Below are 20,933 nucleotides of genomic sequence, written 5' to 3'. Positions count from 1 at the left end.
GCTGCAATAAACATGAGAGTACACGTATATCTCTTGGACGATTCTCTTGCTTTTGGTTATATACCCGATAGTGGGATGGCTGGATCATATAGTAATTCTATTTTTAGTTTTTTTAGGAGCCTTTATACTGTTCTCCATTGTGGTTGTACTAGGAATTTGTATTCCTACTGACAATGTATGAGGGTTTCCCTTTTTCATGGAATTATGAGCATCTCCTCATAGTATCCTCACTGGCATCTGTTAATTGCCTGTCTTTTTGATACAAGCCATTTCGAGTGGAATGAGATGATATCTCACTGTTATTTTTATTTGCTTTTCTCTGATGATTAGTGATGTTGAATTGAGCATTTCTTTTCATATAGCTGTTGGCTACTTGTATGTCTTCTTTTGAAAAATGTCTGTTCACTGCGAAGCAAAGGTTGCATGATCTGAAATCACACCACTACACTCCACCTTGAGCAACAGAGCACAACTCTGTCTCACCACCTCCCCTGCAAAAAAAAAAAAAAAAAGTTTGTTCAGATCTTTTGCCCATTCTTTAATCAGATACTTTGTTTTTTGCTATTGAGTTGTTTGAGCTCCTTATATATTCTGGTTACTAATCCCTTGCAGATGGATAGTTTGCAAATATTTTCTCCCATTTTGTGCATTCCTTTTGCCTTGTTGATTGTTTCCTTTGTTGTGCAGAAGCTTATTAGCTTGATATAATCGCAGTTGTCTATTTTTGTTTTAGTTCCCTTTGCTTCTGAGGTCTTACACAGGAAATCTTTGCCCTGACCAATGTCCTGGAGCATTTCCCCTATGTTTTCTTCTAGTAGTTTCACAGTTTCAGGTCTTAGATTTAAGTCTTTCATTCATTTTGATTTGCTCATGTGAGAGACAGGAGTTTATGGTCATTTTTTTGCATATAATTATCCAGTTTTCCCAGTACCATTTATTGAAAAGACTGTCCTTTCCCTGTTGAATGTTCTTGGTGCCTTTGTCAAAGATGACTTGGTTTTAAATGTGTGGATTTATATCAGGGTTCTCTATTCTGTTCCATTGGTCTGTGTGTCTGTTTTTATGCCAGTATCATGCTGTTTTGGTTACCATGGCTTTGTAGTAAAATTTGAAGTCAGATAGTGTGACACCTCCAGCTTTGTTCTTTTTGCTCAGAATTGCTTTGGCTATTTGAGGTCTTTTGTAGTTTCATATAAATTTTAGGATTTTTTTTCTGTTTCTGTGAAGCACGTCATTGTTTTATTTTATTTCATTTTATTTTACTTTATTTTATTATTATTATCTTTTTTTTTTTTTTGAGATGGAGTCTTGCTCTGTCACCCAGGCTAGAGTGCAGTGGTGCGATCTTGGCTCACTGCAAGCCCTGCCTCCCAGGTTCACGCCATTCTCCTGCCTCAGCCTCTGCAGTAGCTGGGACTACAGGCGCCCACCACCACGCCTGGCTAATTTTTTTTGTATTTTTAGTAGAGACGGGGTTTCACCGTGTTAGCCAGGATGGTCTCAATCTCCTGACCTCGTGATCTGCCCGCCTCGGCCTCCCAAAGTGCTGGGATTACAGGCGTGAGCCACCACGCCCAGCATGTTTTATTTTATTATTAAAAAAAATTGATCTAGAACTAGAAATACCATTTGACCCAGCCATCCCATTACTGGGTATATACCCAAAGGACTATAAGTCATGCTGCTATAAAGACACATGCACACTTATGTTTATTGTGGCACTATTCACAATAGCGAAGACTTGAAATCAACCCAAATGTCCAACAACGATAGACTGGATTAAGAAAATGTGGCACATATACACCATGGAATACGATGCAGCCACAAAAAATGTTGAGTTCATGTCCTTTGTAGGGACATGGATGAAACTGGAAATCATCATTCTCAGTAAACTATCGCAAGGACAAAAAACCAAACACTGCATGTTCTCACTCATAGGTGGGAACTCAACAATGAGAACACATGGGCACAGGAAGGGGAACATCACACTCCGGGGACTGTTGTGGGGTGTGGGGAGAGGGGAGGGATAGCATTAGGAGATACACCTAATGCTAAATGACGAGTTAATGGGTGCAGCACACCAACATGGCACATGGATACATATGTAACAAACCTGCACATTGTGCACATGTACCCTAAAACTTAAAGTATAATAAAAAAAAATTGAAAATATTTTTATGGGTACATAGTAGGTATATAACATTGGTATTTTGATAGGGATTGCATTGAATCTGTAAATTGCTTTGAGTATTGTCATTCTAACAGTATTAATTTTTCTGATCCATGAGTATAAAATATCTTTCATTTTTTGGTGTCTTCTTCCATTTCTTTCATCAGAGTTTTATAGTTTTCCTTATATAGATCTTTCACTTCTTTGGTTAAATGGATTCCTAGATATTTTATATTTTTTGTAGCTATTGTAAATGGAATGGCTTTCTTGAGTTCTTTTTCAAATTGTTCACTATTGGGTATATAAATGCTACTGATATTTGTATTTGTATTTTTTTGTTTGGTCTTTTTTTTTTTTTTTTTTTGGACATGGTCTCGTTCTGTCACCCAGGCTAGAGTGTAGTGGCATAGTCATGGCTCACTGCAGTCGCGAGCTCCTGGGCTCAAGCAACCCTCCCAACCTCAGCCTCACAAGTAGGTGGGACTATAGGTGCACGCCACCACACATGATTAATTTTAAGATTTTTTGGTTGAGACTGGGTTTTGCCATATTGCCCAGGGAGGTATCAAACTCCTGGGCTCAAGCAACCCACTCACCTTGGACTCTCAAAGTGCTGGAATTACAGACGTGAGCCACTACGCTCAGTTTCCATGTTGATTTTGTATCCTGAAATTTTACTGAATTTGTTTATTAGTTTTATCAGTGTTTTAGTGGAGTCTTTCAATTTTTCTAGGTCCAAGGTTATGTCATCTGTGAACAAGGCTAATTTGACTTCTTTCTTTCCAATTTGGATGCCCTTGGTTTGTTTGTCTTGCCTAATTGCTCTGGCCCAATATTCCTTTTACAATTTTTTATATCATTTCATTTTGTTCTATGTTTTCCTCTTTCTTATTCTGGAACAGCCAGTCATTTCACTTTAAGACAGTTATTTTTATTTTTCCCATAACAAAAGCACATTCTTCCTACTTTGCAAATTGTGCTTGCAAGTCATTTCCCTTTATCTTTATTAGTTCTAGTAGTTTTATTTACATATGTTGATTAAAATTTTTGACCATAAGTAACCTCTTTTTTGGTAACAGAAAAAACTAGGTTATAGACAATTGTGAGTTGTCTGTCAAGTACCAACATTCTGTAGCAGATCAGCAAATTTTATGAATATACCATCTCACAATTCTTGTAGGTATGTGCTTCCTCGTAATACAATTGTTTTAATATGGCAAAAAGAATGTTTAGTAACAGACCTAAATATATTTAGCCTCTCTATGTGATATAAAAATTAGAAGCCAAAAGTATATAAAATTAATCTTATGCTTAACAATAAATTTTCAGTGGTTTATCTGACTTAGAAATAATTTAGATATTCAATGAATATCTATTACTTAGCATAATTTTAAGGTTACAAGTTACCAAAAAGATTTTGGAAACCATTTTTAGGCAGATATTATAAAACATAATTATTGTCAAAAAGTTCACTTATAAAATTTTTATTCCACTCACATGAATTTAATATATGTGATAACTCAGAAGACAGCTGTTTTATTCAATCAACAATTTTAAACTAGTTTTATCTAACAAATATTTCCCAAAGTCACATGAACTTAAAAAAAATTGGGGTTAATTCCTATTTCTGAGAGCTTTATAAATATTTAATTGATATAAGCAATTTGTCCCTAAGCCTATCAGAATAGAGCTTCTTTATAGGATTTTATAAATTAATTGGGTAATACCATCAGGAGGTAGGAAAATATCACATATACATAACATACGTATGTACATATATAAACATACAGATAGATGCAAATGGAGACCTTATAGCTTCCATTTTAAAATTGTAGCCATGAGTCAGGTAAACACAGTAATACAGAACTCACTATTTATATGAAATGATTGGCTGTCTTCTTTACTGCACTTTAATTTTTTTATCCAAATTGTGTTTTTGGTGAATGGAACACATTGCTACCTGACCAATGTGAGAGCAAAAATATTTTTTACCAATATTATGGAGGACATTTTTAAGATAATGTAGTTGCTTTTGGAGGCCCTTGAGTCCCATAGAGTCTCCAACGGGGCTCCAGTGAGTGTAGGTAGTTGAGAGCCTGGAGTGGGAAGGGAAAAGTCTGGCAGGGCTGAACAAAAATGTGGAGGAGGTGGGGGTTTAAAGGAGGACATATCAAAAATGGAAGGAGGAATGGAAGCAAAAGGAAGAGAGAGATCTTAGAGATGCCACTTTAGGGAAGTCCCAAACGATCCTTAGTAAAATCATATCAACAAGAAGGGAAGCAGACAGAGTTAGTGTCTAGGTGGTGGAGCACATAGTCAGCAGGGGTTTCAGAAGGAGGTTGGGGTGAGGTTCAGTCAACTGAGAAGCTGCCATGTTCATAACTCATGACACCTCACAAGCAATGGAGCCTGGCACTCTAATCCCAACTCTATGTCTTAAAACTGAAAAGCCTGGGAATCTAACTCAGTCTCTTTCTTACAGAGAAACCTGAGATTCCAACCCAGCCTTTTGTTTGCCTGGGATTATAGCCCAGTTCTTACAAGCAGAGAAGCCTAGGACACTAACCCAGCTTCGAGAGTGTACTCCGAATCTCAAGAATCACAATCTGTGCTGCCCATTCTTCAATAGACTGTCATCTGGAGCCCTGGATTGGATCAGGAGTCGGGCTTACCAGTGGAGCCCCAATCAGTCAGTCAGAAGTGAAGATGAAAGCGTCAAAGGTGGGCACCTGGGGTGCTGGGTGAGAGGCCCAGGGATCCAACGATGACTCTGATCCTGTCTGAGTCGTGACACCATACCTGTTAAAGAAAAAAATTATTGTGATGCTTGTTCAGACTTGAATACAGTCCTGCAAAGAAGACTGTATTCAAGACTATTCCAATAGGTGTATCAGCGGTAGGAGGGACTCAGGAAAGAAGCACAAAGAAGGTTGAGCCCAGTTGAGAAGAAGGCTCAGAGGAACCCAACTGAAATTTTGTCAAGGAGATAGTCTTTGTCGGTGCCCATGCCTTTTAGTACTTGGATTGTTTGGATTGCAAAGCCAGATTCTGAAAAACTGCTGAAGTGTTTTCGTGAAAAGAAAATTTAATTTATGCCAAAAAAAATTAGTAGGAGACTCACTCTGTCTCCTGCTCATTTTTGTAGTATCTCATGTGGAGGCATGGGGGACCTGAGTGGGTTATAGACTCGGGGTTTCTCTCTGCCATCATTATTGCAAGGGCAGGGAGAACAGTGCTGGGATGTAGAGGCATCAAGTCTTACAGCTGCAAAGATCTTAGTATAGTGGTTCTCAAACTTTAATGTACCTAGAAATGCTAGGGGCATGTGTCAAAGAAAAGTGCTGAGATATAGAGGCATCAAGTCTTACAGCTGCAAAGACCTTAGTACAGTGGTTCTCAAACTTTAGTGCACATTGGAAATGTCAGGGGTGTGTGTCAAAGATGAAAATTCCCAGGCCGTATTCAGACCCACCGAATTAGAATTTCTGTGGAGACCAGGAGATTGCGTTTCAACGCCCTCCCGTCAAAATATTGCCAATGCAAGTAGTCCCTCCAGCAGCACTTTGAAAAACACTCCCTCTCCTATCTCCCACCCTCTTCCTACATCTTGTCTCCACGATTCATAAACCAGAGTCCCACAATCTGCATTGGAACTGGTTCAAGGCAGCCCATGCCTTCCTTGGGCAGCTTTTACGGTTAGAATGTCTCTTCTCCTCTTCCCATGAGGTTAAAAGGTATCTCCCTGCTATTTACTCACACTGCCAACCTTCACAGAACCCGTCCATCTTGGGCCGTTAAGTGCTCAACACCAAGATCACATCTGTAACCAGTCTTCCCTAGAACCCTTGGTACAAACAGAGTCCCAGGAATGATTCTAACCCCATTTTACTGCTTCTTCCCCCTTTGCTGAGCGTGACTCACACCAGCTCACAAGTAGTCTTCTATCACCCGGGCTTCTACAGGTCTTGCTCCTCTCCTGCCTGGCTCCTCCATGCAAGGCAGGAAGGCCTGTGAGGGCAGGATGCTGCCATACCTGCTGCTGCTGATCTCCACAGTGAAAAGCTGTGGCGGTGCCCCCCAGAGCTGCTGCCCTGAGGGACCAGACCAAATGGGTCTTTCTGCAGTGCTTAGTGGTCCAGTACCTGGCTTACTGCTCTTCAGAGCTACGAGGTTCTGTGCCATGCGGTCACCTGAACCCCCAGGCATCCCTGTAGGCTTCTCCACATCCACAGGGCCCTTGAGATAAACGGCTCCTTCAGCTTCTGCTTGCAACCTCACTCTGCAAAGGGCTCAGTCAGATGCCCATCTTCAGGGCTTCAGGGCTGGGCCAGAGTCCGGGAATTGGCACTTCTTATTCTCCCAACCAGTCCCTTGTTAAAGACATACTTCTTTGTGCTTTTTTGTATAGGAAAAACAGAAAATTGACGTAGAGGATTTACCCTACTACTCAGTTACGCATACCCAGACGGGTTAAGTCCAGCATGGAGCCCCCATCACACACCTGACCTAGTCCCACAAGCAGGGGTGGCTTCATGGGAATGTAGCCTGTGCCATCACTTAGGCCCACCCTCACAAGAGGCCCTGTGCTTGTTTTGACACTCTGCTGTCACTGCTGTGAATTTGCTTATCATTTTTATCTGACTCTTGTGTTTTGTAAATGAAGTCAGATAGGACGGTGTGTGGGGGCAGAGGAGATGCCAGATGGCAGTGAGACAGGCTGAGTCCACTGCCACAGTGGGCAGGGGCGCATGCATGCCAAGTGGTTGGCCTGGCAGCCTGCAGCAGGACCTAAGCCAAGATTGAAAACGATGACAGTCCAGTAGTAGCAGAGCAGCAGTGGTGGCCCACACGGCCACTGAGAGAGAGGGGGGACTCTGTGTGAGAGTGGTGTCAGGACCACTGGTGGCAACCAGATTGCCCACCTGTCCCCAGAACCCTTCTATCTTAGCTCATTAGTGCTGTTCCAGCAAAATAGGTGAGACTGGGTAAATTATGAAGAACAGAAATTTCTTTCTTACAGTTCCAGAGGCTGGGATGTTCAAGATCAAGACGCTAGCATTTGGTGTCTAGTGAGGACCTTCTTGCTTTGTTCTCACACATGGCAGAGGGGTTAAAAGGGCAAAAGGGAGGAACACTGTGTCCTCATGGGGAGAAAGACAGGAAGAGCAAAAGGGCCGAACAGCCCCCTGGAACCTCTTTTATAATGTTGATAATTCCATTCACAAGAGATCTGCCCTCTTTTATAATGTTGATAATTCCATTCACAAGAGATCTGCCCTCTTTTATAATGTTGATAATTCCATTCACAAGAGATCTGCCCTCATGCCTTAATCACCTAAAGGCCCCACCTGTAAATACTATTGCATTGGGGGTTAAGTTTTAACATACATTTTGAAGCGGACACAAATATTCAAACCCTAGCATCATCCTTGCACCATCAGCACAAATATTAATGTGGCCTGAATGCCAAGCCAGTTGATGCCAGAGCTCAGACAGTAAACTTTGTCTGTAAATTATTACAAAATAAAAGCGTATATATTGCAATAAAGCATCCCAAAGAGTTATTCTTTTTTTTTTTCCTTTTCCTTGAGATGGAGGCTCACTCTGTCACCAGGCTGGAGTGCAGTGGCGCAATCTTGGCTCACTGCAACCTCCGCCTCCTGGGTTCAAGCAATTCTTCTGCCTCAGCCTTCTGAGTAGCTAGGACTACAGGCACATGCCATCACACCCAGATAATTTTTGTACTTTTAGTAGAGACGGGGTTTCACCATGTTGGCCAGGCTGGTCTCAAACTCTTGACCTCGTCCTCCCAAAGTGTTGGGATTACAGGCATGAGCCACTGTGCCCGGCCAGGAGTTATTCTTTAATGAGATTAGACTCTGGTTTTGAAAACTGCTGCAACAGTGCAAAGAAAATACCCACAGCCTTGGAATAGAAATTAAATTTAAATATTATTGCATTCAATGGAAAAGAACACGATTTTCATACAAAGTGTTAGGTGAACCAATTTTTAATATAACGAGGACAATTTTATAACTAATTTCCTTTGTAATTGAAGATGTGGTCATAGAATGCATAAGCAGGTGTTCTGTATTATATAAAACCATGAAGCCACTTTTGGTTTCTTATATGACTTTCACAAGTTACAGAAAATATTAGATGAAAATTTTAAATGTCATTGTATAAAATTACTTTAAAATTAAATTCAGACTATATGAAACTGATTTATATGAAGAGGGAAATCTTTTTAGAAAAATTGTTTCATGAGAATCACCAGCTCTAGATATACTAAAATTTATATATTTCAAAATAATTTACCAGGAATTTATCTGATAAATTTATCTGTTGCCATAGTCTGTAGAAACTCTTAATAGCTCAGTAACAGTTGCATCATCAGACTCTTCTCATAATTAAAAATAATCAATTATCAACTTCCAGTCTTGCATTTGCCAAGAGCAACTCACATTGCCTTCAATGATATTAATGGAAAATAAATTGCTAAAAGTATAAATGAGTTTGCAGAAAAACGAGCCAGAAAAATCTTACGATCATCAGTCATATATTAATAAAATATTATTTATTGTCTTATATAAAATTATGATACTAGGCTAGGCGCGGTGGTGCACGCCTGTAATCCCAGCGCTTTGGGAGGCTGAGATGGGTGGATCACCTGATGTTAGGAGTTCAAGACGAGCCTGGGCAACATGGTAAAACCCTGCCTCTACTAAGAATAAAAATTAGCTGGGTGTGGTGGCGCACGTCTGTAATCCCAGCTACTCCGGAGGCTGAAGCAGGAGAATCACTTGAACCCAGGAGGTGGAGGTTGCAATGAGCCAAGATCATGCCACTGCACTCCAGCCTGGGAGACAAAGGCAGACTCCATCTCAAAAAATAAAAATAAAAATAAATAATATAATATAATACAATTATGACACTAAAAGTTATTTTGTAATCTGTACCTTTATGTTGCTATTCATATATTGCTATTTTTTACTCCTATTATGTTTTATAAGTAAAAAAACATAATATCAATGCTACCTGATGCAGAAGAACAAAATATCTGCAGTAGTTTGCCACAGCTGGGGCCTTTTGCTTCTTCTCCTTTCTCTCTACCCCTTTCCCACTTGCATTAACCCAGATACACATAATTCTTAGAAGCTTGATCTTCAATCATCTTCTCCCTATTAGGCATTCTGCTCAGGATACTTTTATTCAGGAATAACTCTGAGTAAAATGCTTGATGCAGGCAGACAGCACTTTGGGCCACTCTCTCTCTTCCTGCTTCCCTACTTGTTTTCAACATCCCAAGGTCATAGGGCAGGCAGAAGAGACTATTGACATCTCCTGTGCCTCCTTGGTGGAGACCACCTGGGTCTTCTCCAAGCTAGGGTACCAGTTAACCACATCGGCAGCTTTGCAGCAGCAGGAAGGAAAAAGGCAAGTCAAATGCTGAGGCCCTCGAGATTTAATTTCCTTCCTGGGGGAACTCCCTTCAGTCCAATAATATGCAGTAGATGTGGCTTTGGAAAGAGCATCTTATCTCTCTTATTGGATACCTGACAAGTTGTCTATGTACCTTACTCAGGTAACAAGAGTTACAGAAAGATTAGATCTTGGGAGTATAAATAGACCAGGAGGCAGCAGAGAATAAAATTTAATTTCCTGTTCTTTGGACATTACGGCATCACTGCTTCCAAAGATAAACCATTACACGCGAGTCCTTGTTTCCAGCCCCATCTCTGGCTCTCCCTTCCAGGCAAGTGATCTTATACCTCTAAAATGTGGTTCATCTGTTCCATGCCTACAGAGTCTCAGGTTCTTTGGCTGGAGCTGAGGAACCCTCCAGCCTTCATATTACCTATAGCTCTGTTTCCTGCCTGCATGAAGTCTCAGGACATTTGAGCCCCTGGTTCTTTACTGAATTCAGAACCACAGCTTTGCCTTATCCTTTGGCTTCCATGAATTCCTTGGTTCTTAAGTGCCTGTCTGGTTCCTGGCCCATGACCCCTCTCCAGGCCGAAGCCCTGTCTCATTCTAACACAAGCTTGCTTCACTAGTCCTGGTCCATCTCTAACATCCTCCATCATCTTTGATGCTGGTGGGACAAAATATCCCCTGTTCCTTCCTCATCACTTTACTCACAAACTGACAATTGTCTCGGTTGTACTAGTCATAGTAATGATTCACTGGGACAACCCCTTAGAAAATAGACTTTTTTGAGAATTCCAGGAAAAGAGCTTCTGCAAGTCATCTGGACGTTGCCTTTGCCATTTTCACATAAACAGTAGATCCTCCTTTCTTGTAGCCAAACCAACCGCCGTGCTTTTGCAAACATTGCACGTTGCGAACAGATGGGCTTTTTCTAAATCACACTATATTGTAAGTGATCCGGAGCAACCCTTTATCAAAGGGGATCCTGAGAAAAATCTTACAAAATAAAAAATCCTACTTTTACTAATTTAATTGCTCCCCAATGCTGAATTTCCATGTTTGGGGTGTTCTTTAAGGGGCACGTGGCTTCTCCACCATCTCATTGCTCCCACCACTGCTCTGCGTGAGCATAATAAACGGATCTCATCCCAGCTGCATGCCTTATCTATCTCACTTACATGTTTACATCTCTCACAAGAGAACCCGTGTTTTGGATGTTATGTTGGAGGACTGGAGATCCTTTCTGAAATACAGTTTTTAAAAACATGCAGATTAACTGTGATTGCAGATGCAAGTTTTTACTGGTGAAAGTGGTTTGTTATGATGGTCGCCTAGCATCAGAAAAATAGAAGTTGTGAGAGTTACAGGTGACATCTTCACGGAGAAAATGCAGCAGCTGTTCTGCTTTCGAGAACGGTCCTCTTGGAGTTAGTATATGTACTTTCTGAAAAAAAAAATCTAGGTCTTAAGCATGCATGGAGGCCGCCTATTTGACAAGTCACCTTTCTGCCAAGCTCCAGCCTTTGCTGTCTCTATCAGCAGCAGGTGGCACATGGGGAGGAGGGGGCTTGGCTGTCATCAAGCTGTCTCCATCTGCGCAGCCACAGAGGGCTCTGTCTGCTCTCAGCCCTCCCCTCTTTGGGGGCTTTGGACTTAGAAGATCCCTGGAGGAGTTACAGACTGTGCCTCTAGCCAAAAAGGCTGATTTCCCCGGCGTCTTTCCACTCAACTCAAATAACACCACTTCTCAAAGATGGCCCTTTCTCTTTCTTCTCCCTCAGCTCAGGGGCTTGGAGGGGAGAATTAATTTGCCCAAGAGACACAGCTAGTGCCCGACAGAGCCAGATTCCAGTTATGATCTGCTTCCTTTTGAACTATATTTGACATTCAGGGCAAACAGTGATCTTTGGGGTGAGTACAGGGGTGGTGGGAGCAAGGGATGCCTCTCCATTTGCAGAGAATCACTGCAGGTCTGTTTATTTGAAGAATTCCAGGAAAGGAGCTGAGGGAGGATAAAGTGCCACCTCTTCTTCTGTACCCACTTGGTTCTGCATTTCTTTCCTGTCTGAAGGACCATCAGAACCACAGGGCTTGGACTCCTAAAATGAACAGTGAGAGCTTCCATTCCTATAAGATTTTTTGAGAAACCACAGCGGAATTCTCCCATAGGTTATAATTTTCAAAACCAAAGAGCAGACCTCTTCTATAACCCTAACCCTAGCATATATACAACTCTATTTTCCTCCCAGCTCAGACAGTGTGACCACTTCAGGTCATACTGAGGGAGGGAAGGGCTGGTCTCCACTGGTGCTGGGAAGCCTCAGTGGTGCTGTTCTCCCTCTAAAAGGGAAGAGTGAGGGTCTGAAGAAATTCAAGCCAGCAGCTGCTTTCTAGTGGGGCAGGACTAATCCAGGTTCTACCAACTTATTGGCATCAAATGGGGAGGATAATGACAATAGCTGCCCTATATTGATCCCTTACTGTAAATTAATACCAAAGCTAAACAGCTTTTCCCAGATTATCTCATTTAATTCTCATGGCAATCCTGCGAAGAAGATACTATTATTATCTGTTACTTTTTAATGGTGGAAAAGCCAAAAAATAAAAACATATTATCAGGGACAAAAAGTATATCAATTGACGTTTCAAAATATTATCTCTGGGTATACATAAGAGGGAAGAACAAATTCTATTAATGGTCAGCATAGTAAGCCCCCATCCGTCATCCAACCATCCATCCGTCCTCCAGGACTCCACAGGCCTCACATTACTGTTCTGCAATGCTCACCCCATCCATTGCTGCTGCTAGGTTCTAGCATTTCAAGTCAATGGACAGGATTGAGTGATCCAGAGACAAACCTCACATTTTTCCAATGGCCAGGCCAATTTATGGTACAATAGTTCTAGGAGAGGGCCAAGGACAGAGCCACAGTGGCCAGCTGCTCCAGAAATTGCACCTGGTGGCCTGGAGCAGTGGGAATTCACCACAGCTGAGAAAGTCATCCGTCCTGCCCTCCCTCACACAAAAGAGCCTTCTAAGTCCTGGCCTTTGTGTGTGTGATGAACTGATTTAGAAATTATTCTTCTCTTTATCTTCATCTTCCCCTAAATCTCTGTTGGGAATAGAATTGTGGTAGGTTTTAGATAACAGCCTTACAGCCTTAATTTTGTTTATCTGACAAGTTTGACTCTGGGGACACCAGCTGTAAGCTTTTGCAAAATAGTGTGGAAATTACTAACTTTTCGGCCAAGGGCTCTTATACCCTCATAGCAGAATTGCCAGGGCTGATGATAGCAATACTCAGGACTTTTGGAAAAAAAACTTGTGTGACCCCTGTGCAAGAGGCTGTAAGGGAAAACTATGAGCTTGAAATCAAATTTCCTGGAGGGATTTTCTCGGCTGGCTTCGTAGCCCTATTCACACCCCTGAAGCAGCCACAGGCAGTGAGTTAGCTCAGACAAACACCTCTTGTGATTGGTGTGGGAAACGCGTTTGCTCCACTATTTATTAGACTTTCTATTCCCTGCTCTGGGGTTGGCAGACCCAGAGCAGAAGAAGCAACTGGAGAGGAGACTAAAAAAAGAAAGTAAAATAAAAAATAAAGTAAAAGAGAGAGGGATAAAAATAGAAATAAGTAGAGCTGCCTGCTTCCTGGGCAGGTTGAAGTGCCTAGATACAGATTAATGACCCATTATGACAGGATGCTAAAGGGGCCTGGGCTGAAGATGCTCTGATGTGGACTGGACAGGGCAGGGTTATTTAGCGGTGGAGGAAACTGGAGCAGGTGCTCGGAGAAGGCAGGAGGGGATGAAGAGAACAGTCAGGCCAGTGGGATCTGGTATCCAGAGAAATGGGGCCTGACAAGACGGGAAAAGGAGGAGCAGTGAGTTTGCTGCATCAATAGGACGTGGTAAGTGGTGGTAAGTGTCCCAATAGGTGACAGAAAGGGTAGAGTCCCACAGTAGGTCTTAGAGAAGGCAAATGGATAGGACAGCAGAGGACCAGAGAGAGAACTGACAAGGCTAGCGACACTGAGCAGTTTCCCAGAAGGCAGGCAAGAGAGACTTAGACACAGGACACAATCCAATGATGAAGGCAGAATCATTCAAGCTCATTCTTGTTGATAAAATTTTAAAAAATAATGGTAGAATCAGAAGATTTGTCAGAGCCAGAGCAAAAAGGTCAGAGTGAGACCGGCAGCCAAAGTGTAGATGATGGGGCAACATGGCTGCCCTGGAGCTCCTCAGCCCAGCTTCCCAGACTGAGGTCATTGGCCTGGAGTCTGGGACCAGAGCTGAGCTTGCAGCAGGGAGGGAAGATGGTGGGCAGATTATCAACCTGGGTTAAAGGGGCTTCAGTCTTGTTACCTTGCGTAATTTGAAGACTTTGGATACAAAACTGCTACTGCTTAGAGCAGTGGTTCTCAGCCCTCATTATACATTAGAATCACCTGGGAAGACATAAAATATACTGATACCTAGGCAATCCCCTTCTTCTACCCCTACGTCAATTAGATGAAAATCTATGATACTGGCATTGAGATAATTCCATGCCAGCAAAGGTTGCAAACCACTGACTTACAGGCAACAGCTGCACTATCTGTATCCTTAAAAGGTGTACTATGCAATACAGCAACCACTGTCAATATGTGGCTACTGAGCATTTCAGATGAGGCTAGTTGGAACTGAAATCTGCTGTAAGCCTAAAACACACACTGAATTTTGAAGACCTAGTCTGAACAAATAACCCAAAATACCTCATTAATAATGAGATACTTGTTAAAATGATATTTTGATACTTTGGGTTAAATAAGTTATATTGTTAATTTCACCTCCTTGTTTTCACTGGCTCTAATGTGGCTTCTAGAAAATTTACCCTGACATATGTCGTTTGCATTATATTTATTTTGAATAGTGCTGCACCGGAGCTTCTTTCAGTTCCGATTCACAAACTACACAACTGAAATTGCTTTTCCGACATTGCTGCTGCAGATGGTAAAGCACTGGGAAGAAAGTTTTCTTTACCCAAATTTATCACAGTTTGTAATTATGTATTTATTTGTGTGCTTGCTTTTTGAGTGTCTCATTTCTTCAGTGTTTACCTCTCTACCTCAGCATCTAGCTCAGTGTCGGACATAGTAACGATTCAACAAATATTTGTTAAATGAATGGATTGGGGAATGAACAACCAATTACACTTGATCTTAGCCAAAAGGCCGAGAAGTGATGAACAACCAATTAGATGAATTAAAATATTTCTTTTTCTGCTGCTGTAATCCCTAGACACACAGGTTGTGTGTCTTCTGCTCATACTAGTGCTGCAAAAAGGGGGTCATTGTGCATAGAAAGGAAGGGCTGTAGCAGAGAGGTGAGGTGCAAAGGCTTTGGAGGCAGATAGACCGGGGCCTAAATCCAGGGCCTAAATCCATGGGCCTAAAGCCAATGGAACTCACTTAGCCTCTGGGCCTCTGTGATCTCTCTTATCTGTACCACGGAGATAATACTACCTTCAGGGTTGTTGTGAAAGACTTAGCACAGTACCTAACACTTTGTGGAAGTGTTGGTGTAAGAGAGAAAAAGAACGGGAGTGATCTCTGGGATGCAATCTGTTTTGCACAGGAGGTTGCACCAGTGCTTGGCCTCCTGGGGAGCAAATTTGCTGCCCTTACCTGAGCTGGGTATACTTAGTTCTTCAGAGTCTGACCCATATTGTGTCCATGGGCAGTTTATCACAATGGAGGAATTTCTGGAGGAATTAAGATTTCTGGGGACGTGTTACCTAAAAAGATGTTTGCTTTGGATAATAGCACAGATAAGGTCTTTGGTTATTCTCAGACTGCATTTGTCTTCTTCCTACATCAGCTGAGAAGATTTGGATAAGGTCTCAGACTCAGAGCAGAACCTTTGGAGATGGCAGTGTCTTTTGCATCCGTATCTTGATTGGCATGAAAGGAATTAATTGCCTCCTCCACCTTGCTTATGTAGCCCATGACATAATCCACATGAAAAGAGAGGGGATGTTAGGAAACATGAGACTTGACTGGTATGTTCCAAAATGTTCTGGTCTGGACAAACAGTATAATAAGAGTGGACCTACTTATCAGGTTCACAACCAAGAAGGGAGCAAGGAGATAACAGTCAAGAAAAAGAAAGCAGTTTATTCTGTTCCTTGGGGGCTACTTATAATTAATATTCAAGCTAAATTTATCCAGATAAAGAAAATACTATTGGTATGGACACGTTTTAGTAATTTATATGTCTCTTCAAAATGGGTAGAAACATATTTATGATCCAAGACTGACACAATGGTGACCAGCAAAAGACCTCCAGAAAATCTCATTACTAGGGTTAAAATACAGTCATAGGGACATGTATTTGATAGATTGGTCCTTAAAGTTGTAAAACCTACAGAATCTTTAGTGTTGTCAATGCCCACATTGTCTGCAGTCAGCAGAGGTAATAAAATATCAAAATGGGATTTAAAATAATAAACTGGCCAAGACTTGTGCAGAAAATGGATTGAAGAGGCCAGATGTACTGCCCATGGCTCTGATTAGACAACAAACAAATTCCCAAAACTTAACTCTCATGAAACATTAGCAGATGAGACTGGTTTCTTCCTCAGCAGCTAAGGCCAGTAGCACATTCCTAAGCCAGATAACATTGTGTTATATTGCAGGACACTAACAAGGGTGTCAGAAATCATTCATAGGCTCAAGACATTTCATCCACCCACCCACACAGATAGGACCATAATGTAAGGCTCCCTGCCTGGTCAACTTTCATCAGCAACAATCACTGCTTAAAACTCCTTGGAAAGGTCCTTAACAAGAGCTGTTGTCAAAGAATGCACTGTGTAGTGCCAAGGCCTTTGTCTTGGATTCATACCTCCCACTAAAAAAACACATGGAACCCAACACTGAATTACTAATCTTTATTTTTCTCATTGATACAGGCATTGATGACTCACTTCTCACTTGAGTCCAGACCCATCTGGATTGCCTGCAAAAAGGTCTTGGCAGTGACCTGAAAACATATGTAAATTACCCAACCGACTCTAACCAGGACCTGCTGTCTGGTAATTCATCCCCGTGTTCCAGACTTGTCCAACAAGTACCCAAGCAACTTTGAGTTCCATCCTGCAACTCTCAGTCAGGCTCAAGAAAAGCCCCAATTTTATCTGGGCATGGTGACACATGACTGGAATCCCACCTACTCGGGAGGCTGAGGCGGTTGAATCGCTTGAACCCAGGAGGCGAAGGCTGCAGTGAGCCGAGATCATGCCACTGCACTCCCGCCTGGGCAACAGAGCGAGACTGTCTCAAAAAAAAATTAAAATTAATTTTTTTTAAAAAGGCGCCAATGATGACACTTAGCCTCTTTGACTCTATTTGACTCTTTCTAGCTTGACTCTAGTTTGTCAGCCATAAGTGCAGACCTACATTTGCTTTATGCATTAAGATTGGCCACTTCTGAATGGAGACCAGAATCTATAAATTTTTGAAGGCAGAATCATTGTGTTGATTCTGTATCAGTCAGGAGAGTTAGACTGTACTGTGGTAACAAACAACCATCAGATCTCAGGCGACTTAAACCCCTAAGGTTGATGTCTTGCTCACCCTATATGCTCACACAGGGTTAGTAGGAGCTCTGCTTTACATCATCCTCCCTTGTCTACAGTAGTTGAACCATTGCATGTAGGGGCAAACACCCCTAACTCATGTCAAGAGCATGGAGAAAATTCTGGACTCCTGGGGTCAGGCTCCCCAGGAAACAGATTCTGTGACAGGTGTTTGTGTGTGGGAAGTTTGTTTGCCTGCTCTTGGGAACAACAACTGTAAGGGAGTGAGGGAGCCGGAATGAGCAGAGAGAAGAGCTGAGCTGCAATGCAGAAGCAACAGGGGCCTCAGCCATTTCTACCAGGGTGCTCTGGAGCTGAGATGGGCCTTCTGAATTGTCCCAAATTGAGGCAAGGGTCCTCAGCCTTTTGGGCCAGAAGCTCCCTTCAGTGAGGGGCAATTCCTAGAAGGCTCAGATGTTCTAGATGTGAGCAGTCAGCAGCCAACACTCATGGCAGCCAAAGAAATGGGGGCCTTGGCCCTAAAAGGAGAGATCTGGGTGATTCACCAGCGCATCCTCTACAGTCCATATCTTACACTGATCAAACCTACTGGCTTTGTATAAGTCCAATCCCCCTGGGAACAGCTCTTCTGGATTTCTGGTTGGTTTCTTCACCACTTACAAGACAAAGACTAGAGGGATGGTGTATTCCCTGAGTGACTGCAGTTGGCCTCAAGGTCACCCATTTTATACTCTTCTTCCTGTTGCCTTTGCTAGTCAAGGTGCCTAAACCTGGTAGGATGACCCAAACCATCATCCCCAAGTTTCTGGTCATTTTGCTGTTCTCAAGCCATGGCTGCTACACTCACCAATTTACCACCAAAAGTAGGCAGGAGGGCACCAAGAAAAGCCCCCAACAGATCACCAGAGGGTCAGCCTTATGCCACCCTGCCTTCACTGTGGAACAGCAGCCCTACTCCCCCAACAGTCAGGGTCAATCACCCAGGCTAGCATGGGGGCCTTGCCTTCTCGTCTTTTGGCACAAGGAGCCCAAGGTGACTAGGCAGCAGCCAAGGCTTAAATTCTAATGGGACACTTACCGTGTCCCCCGGTGCAAGTGTTTCTCTCTGGGTACCAGGACTTCTGGACCCACAGAGCCTAATGTTGCAACAATGACAAGCATTAATTGCCAAGTGTGACACTGGGAATGCTGGTATGCGGGACCTTTCCCAGCCTTACTCCTTGGTTCCTGGGCCCATGTATTCTACCTATTGGGGACAACAACTCATATAAAAGTCTTTGATTTAGGGTGTTAACCACATCCTAAAGGAAGGAACCCTGTCTTCACAGAGTGAAGTGCCTCTTCCATGGTAGGTGCTCCCTAGTGCATTGCAAAGGTCTTGACTCCATATGCCCACTCCCGTAGGTCCATCTACATGCTCTGTCCCCAGTCCCCAGTCTTACATCCCTTCCCTTTTCAGGCCCCTGGCCAACCAGCTTAGTCATTTTTCACAGCCTTGAGTTATATATTCCTACTTCAGGCCACTTCTCTTCCCACACAAAGTGAATGACCATGTTCTCAGTCTAATGAGAAGATTCCTCTTTACCATTGTTTTTTGGGACCACCCTGAATGGGACTACAGTGCCACAGCAGTCCATTTTTGGCTAGCACCCCCAAACCAAGCTTACACTTCCTTGAACCAATCTCAGCCCTTTTATTTTTCCCCTCCATCTGCTTGGCTGTAAGGCATACTCCATGTGGCCACAAGTTTTGTCTAAGGGAGAGACATTGGTACAACAGTGATGGATGCCATGGGGTCTGGGCCATCTATTAGTACAGCTTACATTCACCCTCTGGCCCTGCTCACACCTAATCCCAGATGTACTGTTACCAGCTTGCCAACTTTATGGCTTGGTAGGTTAGATACTACTTAGCTCGTGCTGGGTAGCTTTGGCCACATGGTCACTTGTCAGATGCTCCGTCTCTATTAGGGAAGTGGCATGCCAGGAGCTCTTTTCAAATAGTGTTAAGGTCTCCTCTGCAGATGGCATGGCCTTGCTCCAGGACTCTGGGGTCTACATTATGATTCTCTTATTGGAGCTTGCCATATGCTCCACATGGTGAATTCTTCCACCACAGATAACTAATATCAATAGGGTCTGCTCAATCATTTGGCCCAAGCAGTATGGCATTTCATCTTACACCTGCTGTGACTCAGAGCTGACAGCCTTTCATGTTACCTGGTAAATTGGTCAGAGCAATAGCACTAAGTACTGCCTCTAGAACCTGAAGAGGCCTCGCAGGCACGGGGCTTCTTTCTTAATGATAAGAGGTGAGACACAGTAACTTGTCATTTATTTCTGAGGGATATTGCTGCATGTCCAAAACCTCTGGATCCCTAAATATTTTACTTACATGACTGTGATACATCTTTGTCAGGCATTGTATCAGGTGGCACATGATGTTGGTATGTGTCATTACTAGGGATGTTAACTTTGACCACTTGATAGAGACAGTATCTTCAGGTTTCTCTTCTGTGAAGTTTGAGGTTTCCCCCAGTAATTAATAAGTATCCGATGAAGAGGTGCATTGAAACTGGTACAAATATGCTCTTTATCATCATACTTTACCCACTGATTTTCGTATTCATTGGTGATTGTTGCCAATAAAAATTACTACCGTGGTGTTTGCCAGATGATGATTTTTCCATTTCCACCTTTCCATGTGTATTAATTGAAATATTCTATAAGGAAGAACTGTTCCTTCTCCCTCATTTCTTTATTTAAATAATTATTTTATTTATATCACTAAATAGAAGAAGTGAATGAATACAATTCATTACCATCATTGCTCAAACGATCCCAGATTTGGCCACTGGGAGCTTTTTCACAGTGCTCCCATCATTTTTTGAGCACTTCTTTAAAAGTAAACACTACTTATTGCAGTTGGTTAAGACCACTGTTTCTTTCCATTGCAACTTCTCCATCATATTCTTGCTGATGCCAGGTAGTGTTGCAGTGTCCATGGGCATCTTGGGGATATTGGTTAAGGGGAGGTTGAATTGGCACATATTAATTTACATCTATTGGGATATAATTATGTGTTTGGAAATCACTGTCACTTTCATGTATAGATGAGTTGTTATTGGCTGTCTGGTATAGGTTTTGGTTTGTTGTTGTTGTTGTTGTTGTTGTTGTTGCTGTTGTTGTTGTTTTGAGATAGAGTCTCTCTCTCTTGCCCAGGCTGGAGTGCAGTGGCACAATCTTGGCTCACTGCAACCTCTGACTACTGGGTTAAAGTGATTTTCCTGTCTCAGCCTCCCTACTAGCTGGGATTACAGGCGTGAGCCACTGCACCCAGCTAAGTTTTGTATTTTTAGTAGAGATGGGGTTTTGCTACATTGGCCAGGCTGATCTCAAACTCCTGAACTCAAGTGATCTGCCCACCTTGGCCTCCCAAAGTGCTGGGATTATAGGTGTGAATCAACGTGCTCGGCTGGCTGTCTGGTATAGGAATGGCTTCCAGGAATACTTCTGTTCAAAATGTGTAGGACCCAAATTTCATTTTAACATGAATGTGTCTTATGGCACCCAGGTAATATTTGCAGGTAACATTTGGTCTACCATTATAAATCTTTTCAAGCCTTGACACATAGATACAACAATCTTTGAGAAAATGTAGGCCGGGCGTGGTGGCTCACGCCTGTAATCCCAGCACTTTGGGAGGCCAAGGTGGGTCGATCATGAGGTCAGGAGTTCAAGACCAGCCTGG

General features: G+C 42.5%; 1 long non-coding RNA gene across 1 annotated transcript in view; it reads left to right on the top strand.

The window, feature by feature from the left end:
- Window positions 1-16,954, top strand: part of LOC134732974 (uncharacterized) — a 64,391-nt gene extending 47,437 nt beyond the window's left edge. Inside the window, exons 3-4 of the long non-coding RNA XR_010116503.1 lie at window positions 4,653-4,891; window positions 16,557-16,954. This is a non-coding gene — a long non-coding RNA (uncharacterized lncRNA). The remainder of the gene's footprint in view (window positions 1-4,652; window positions 4,892-16,556) is intronic.
- Window positions 16,955-20,933: the final 3,979 nt, after the last annotated feature.

Source organism: Symphalangus syndactylus, chromosome 17 (assembly GCF_028878055.3).
Source record: "Symphalangus syndactylus isolate Jambi chromosome 17, NHGRI_mSymSyn1-v2.1_pri, whole genome shotgun sequence".
Classification (NCBI taxonomy): Eukaryota; Metazoa; Chordata; class Mammalia; order Primates; family Hylobatidae; genus Symphalangus; species Symphalangus syndactylus.
Note: the sequence above shows the minus strand (reverse complement) of the source record. Positions and strands in the feature narration are given on the sequence as shown.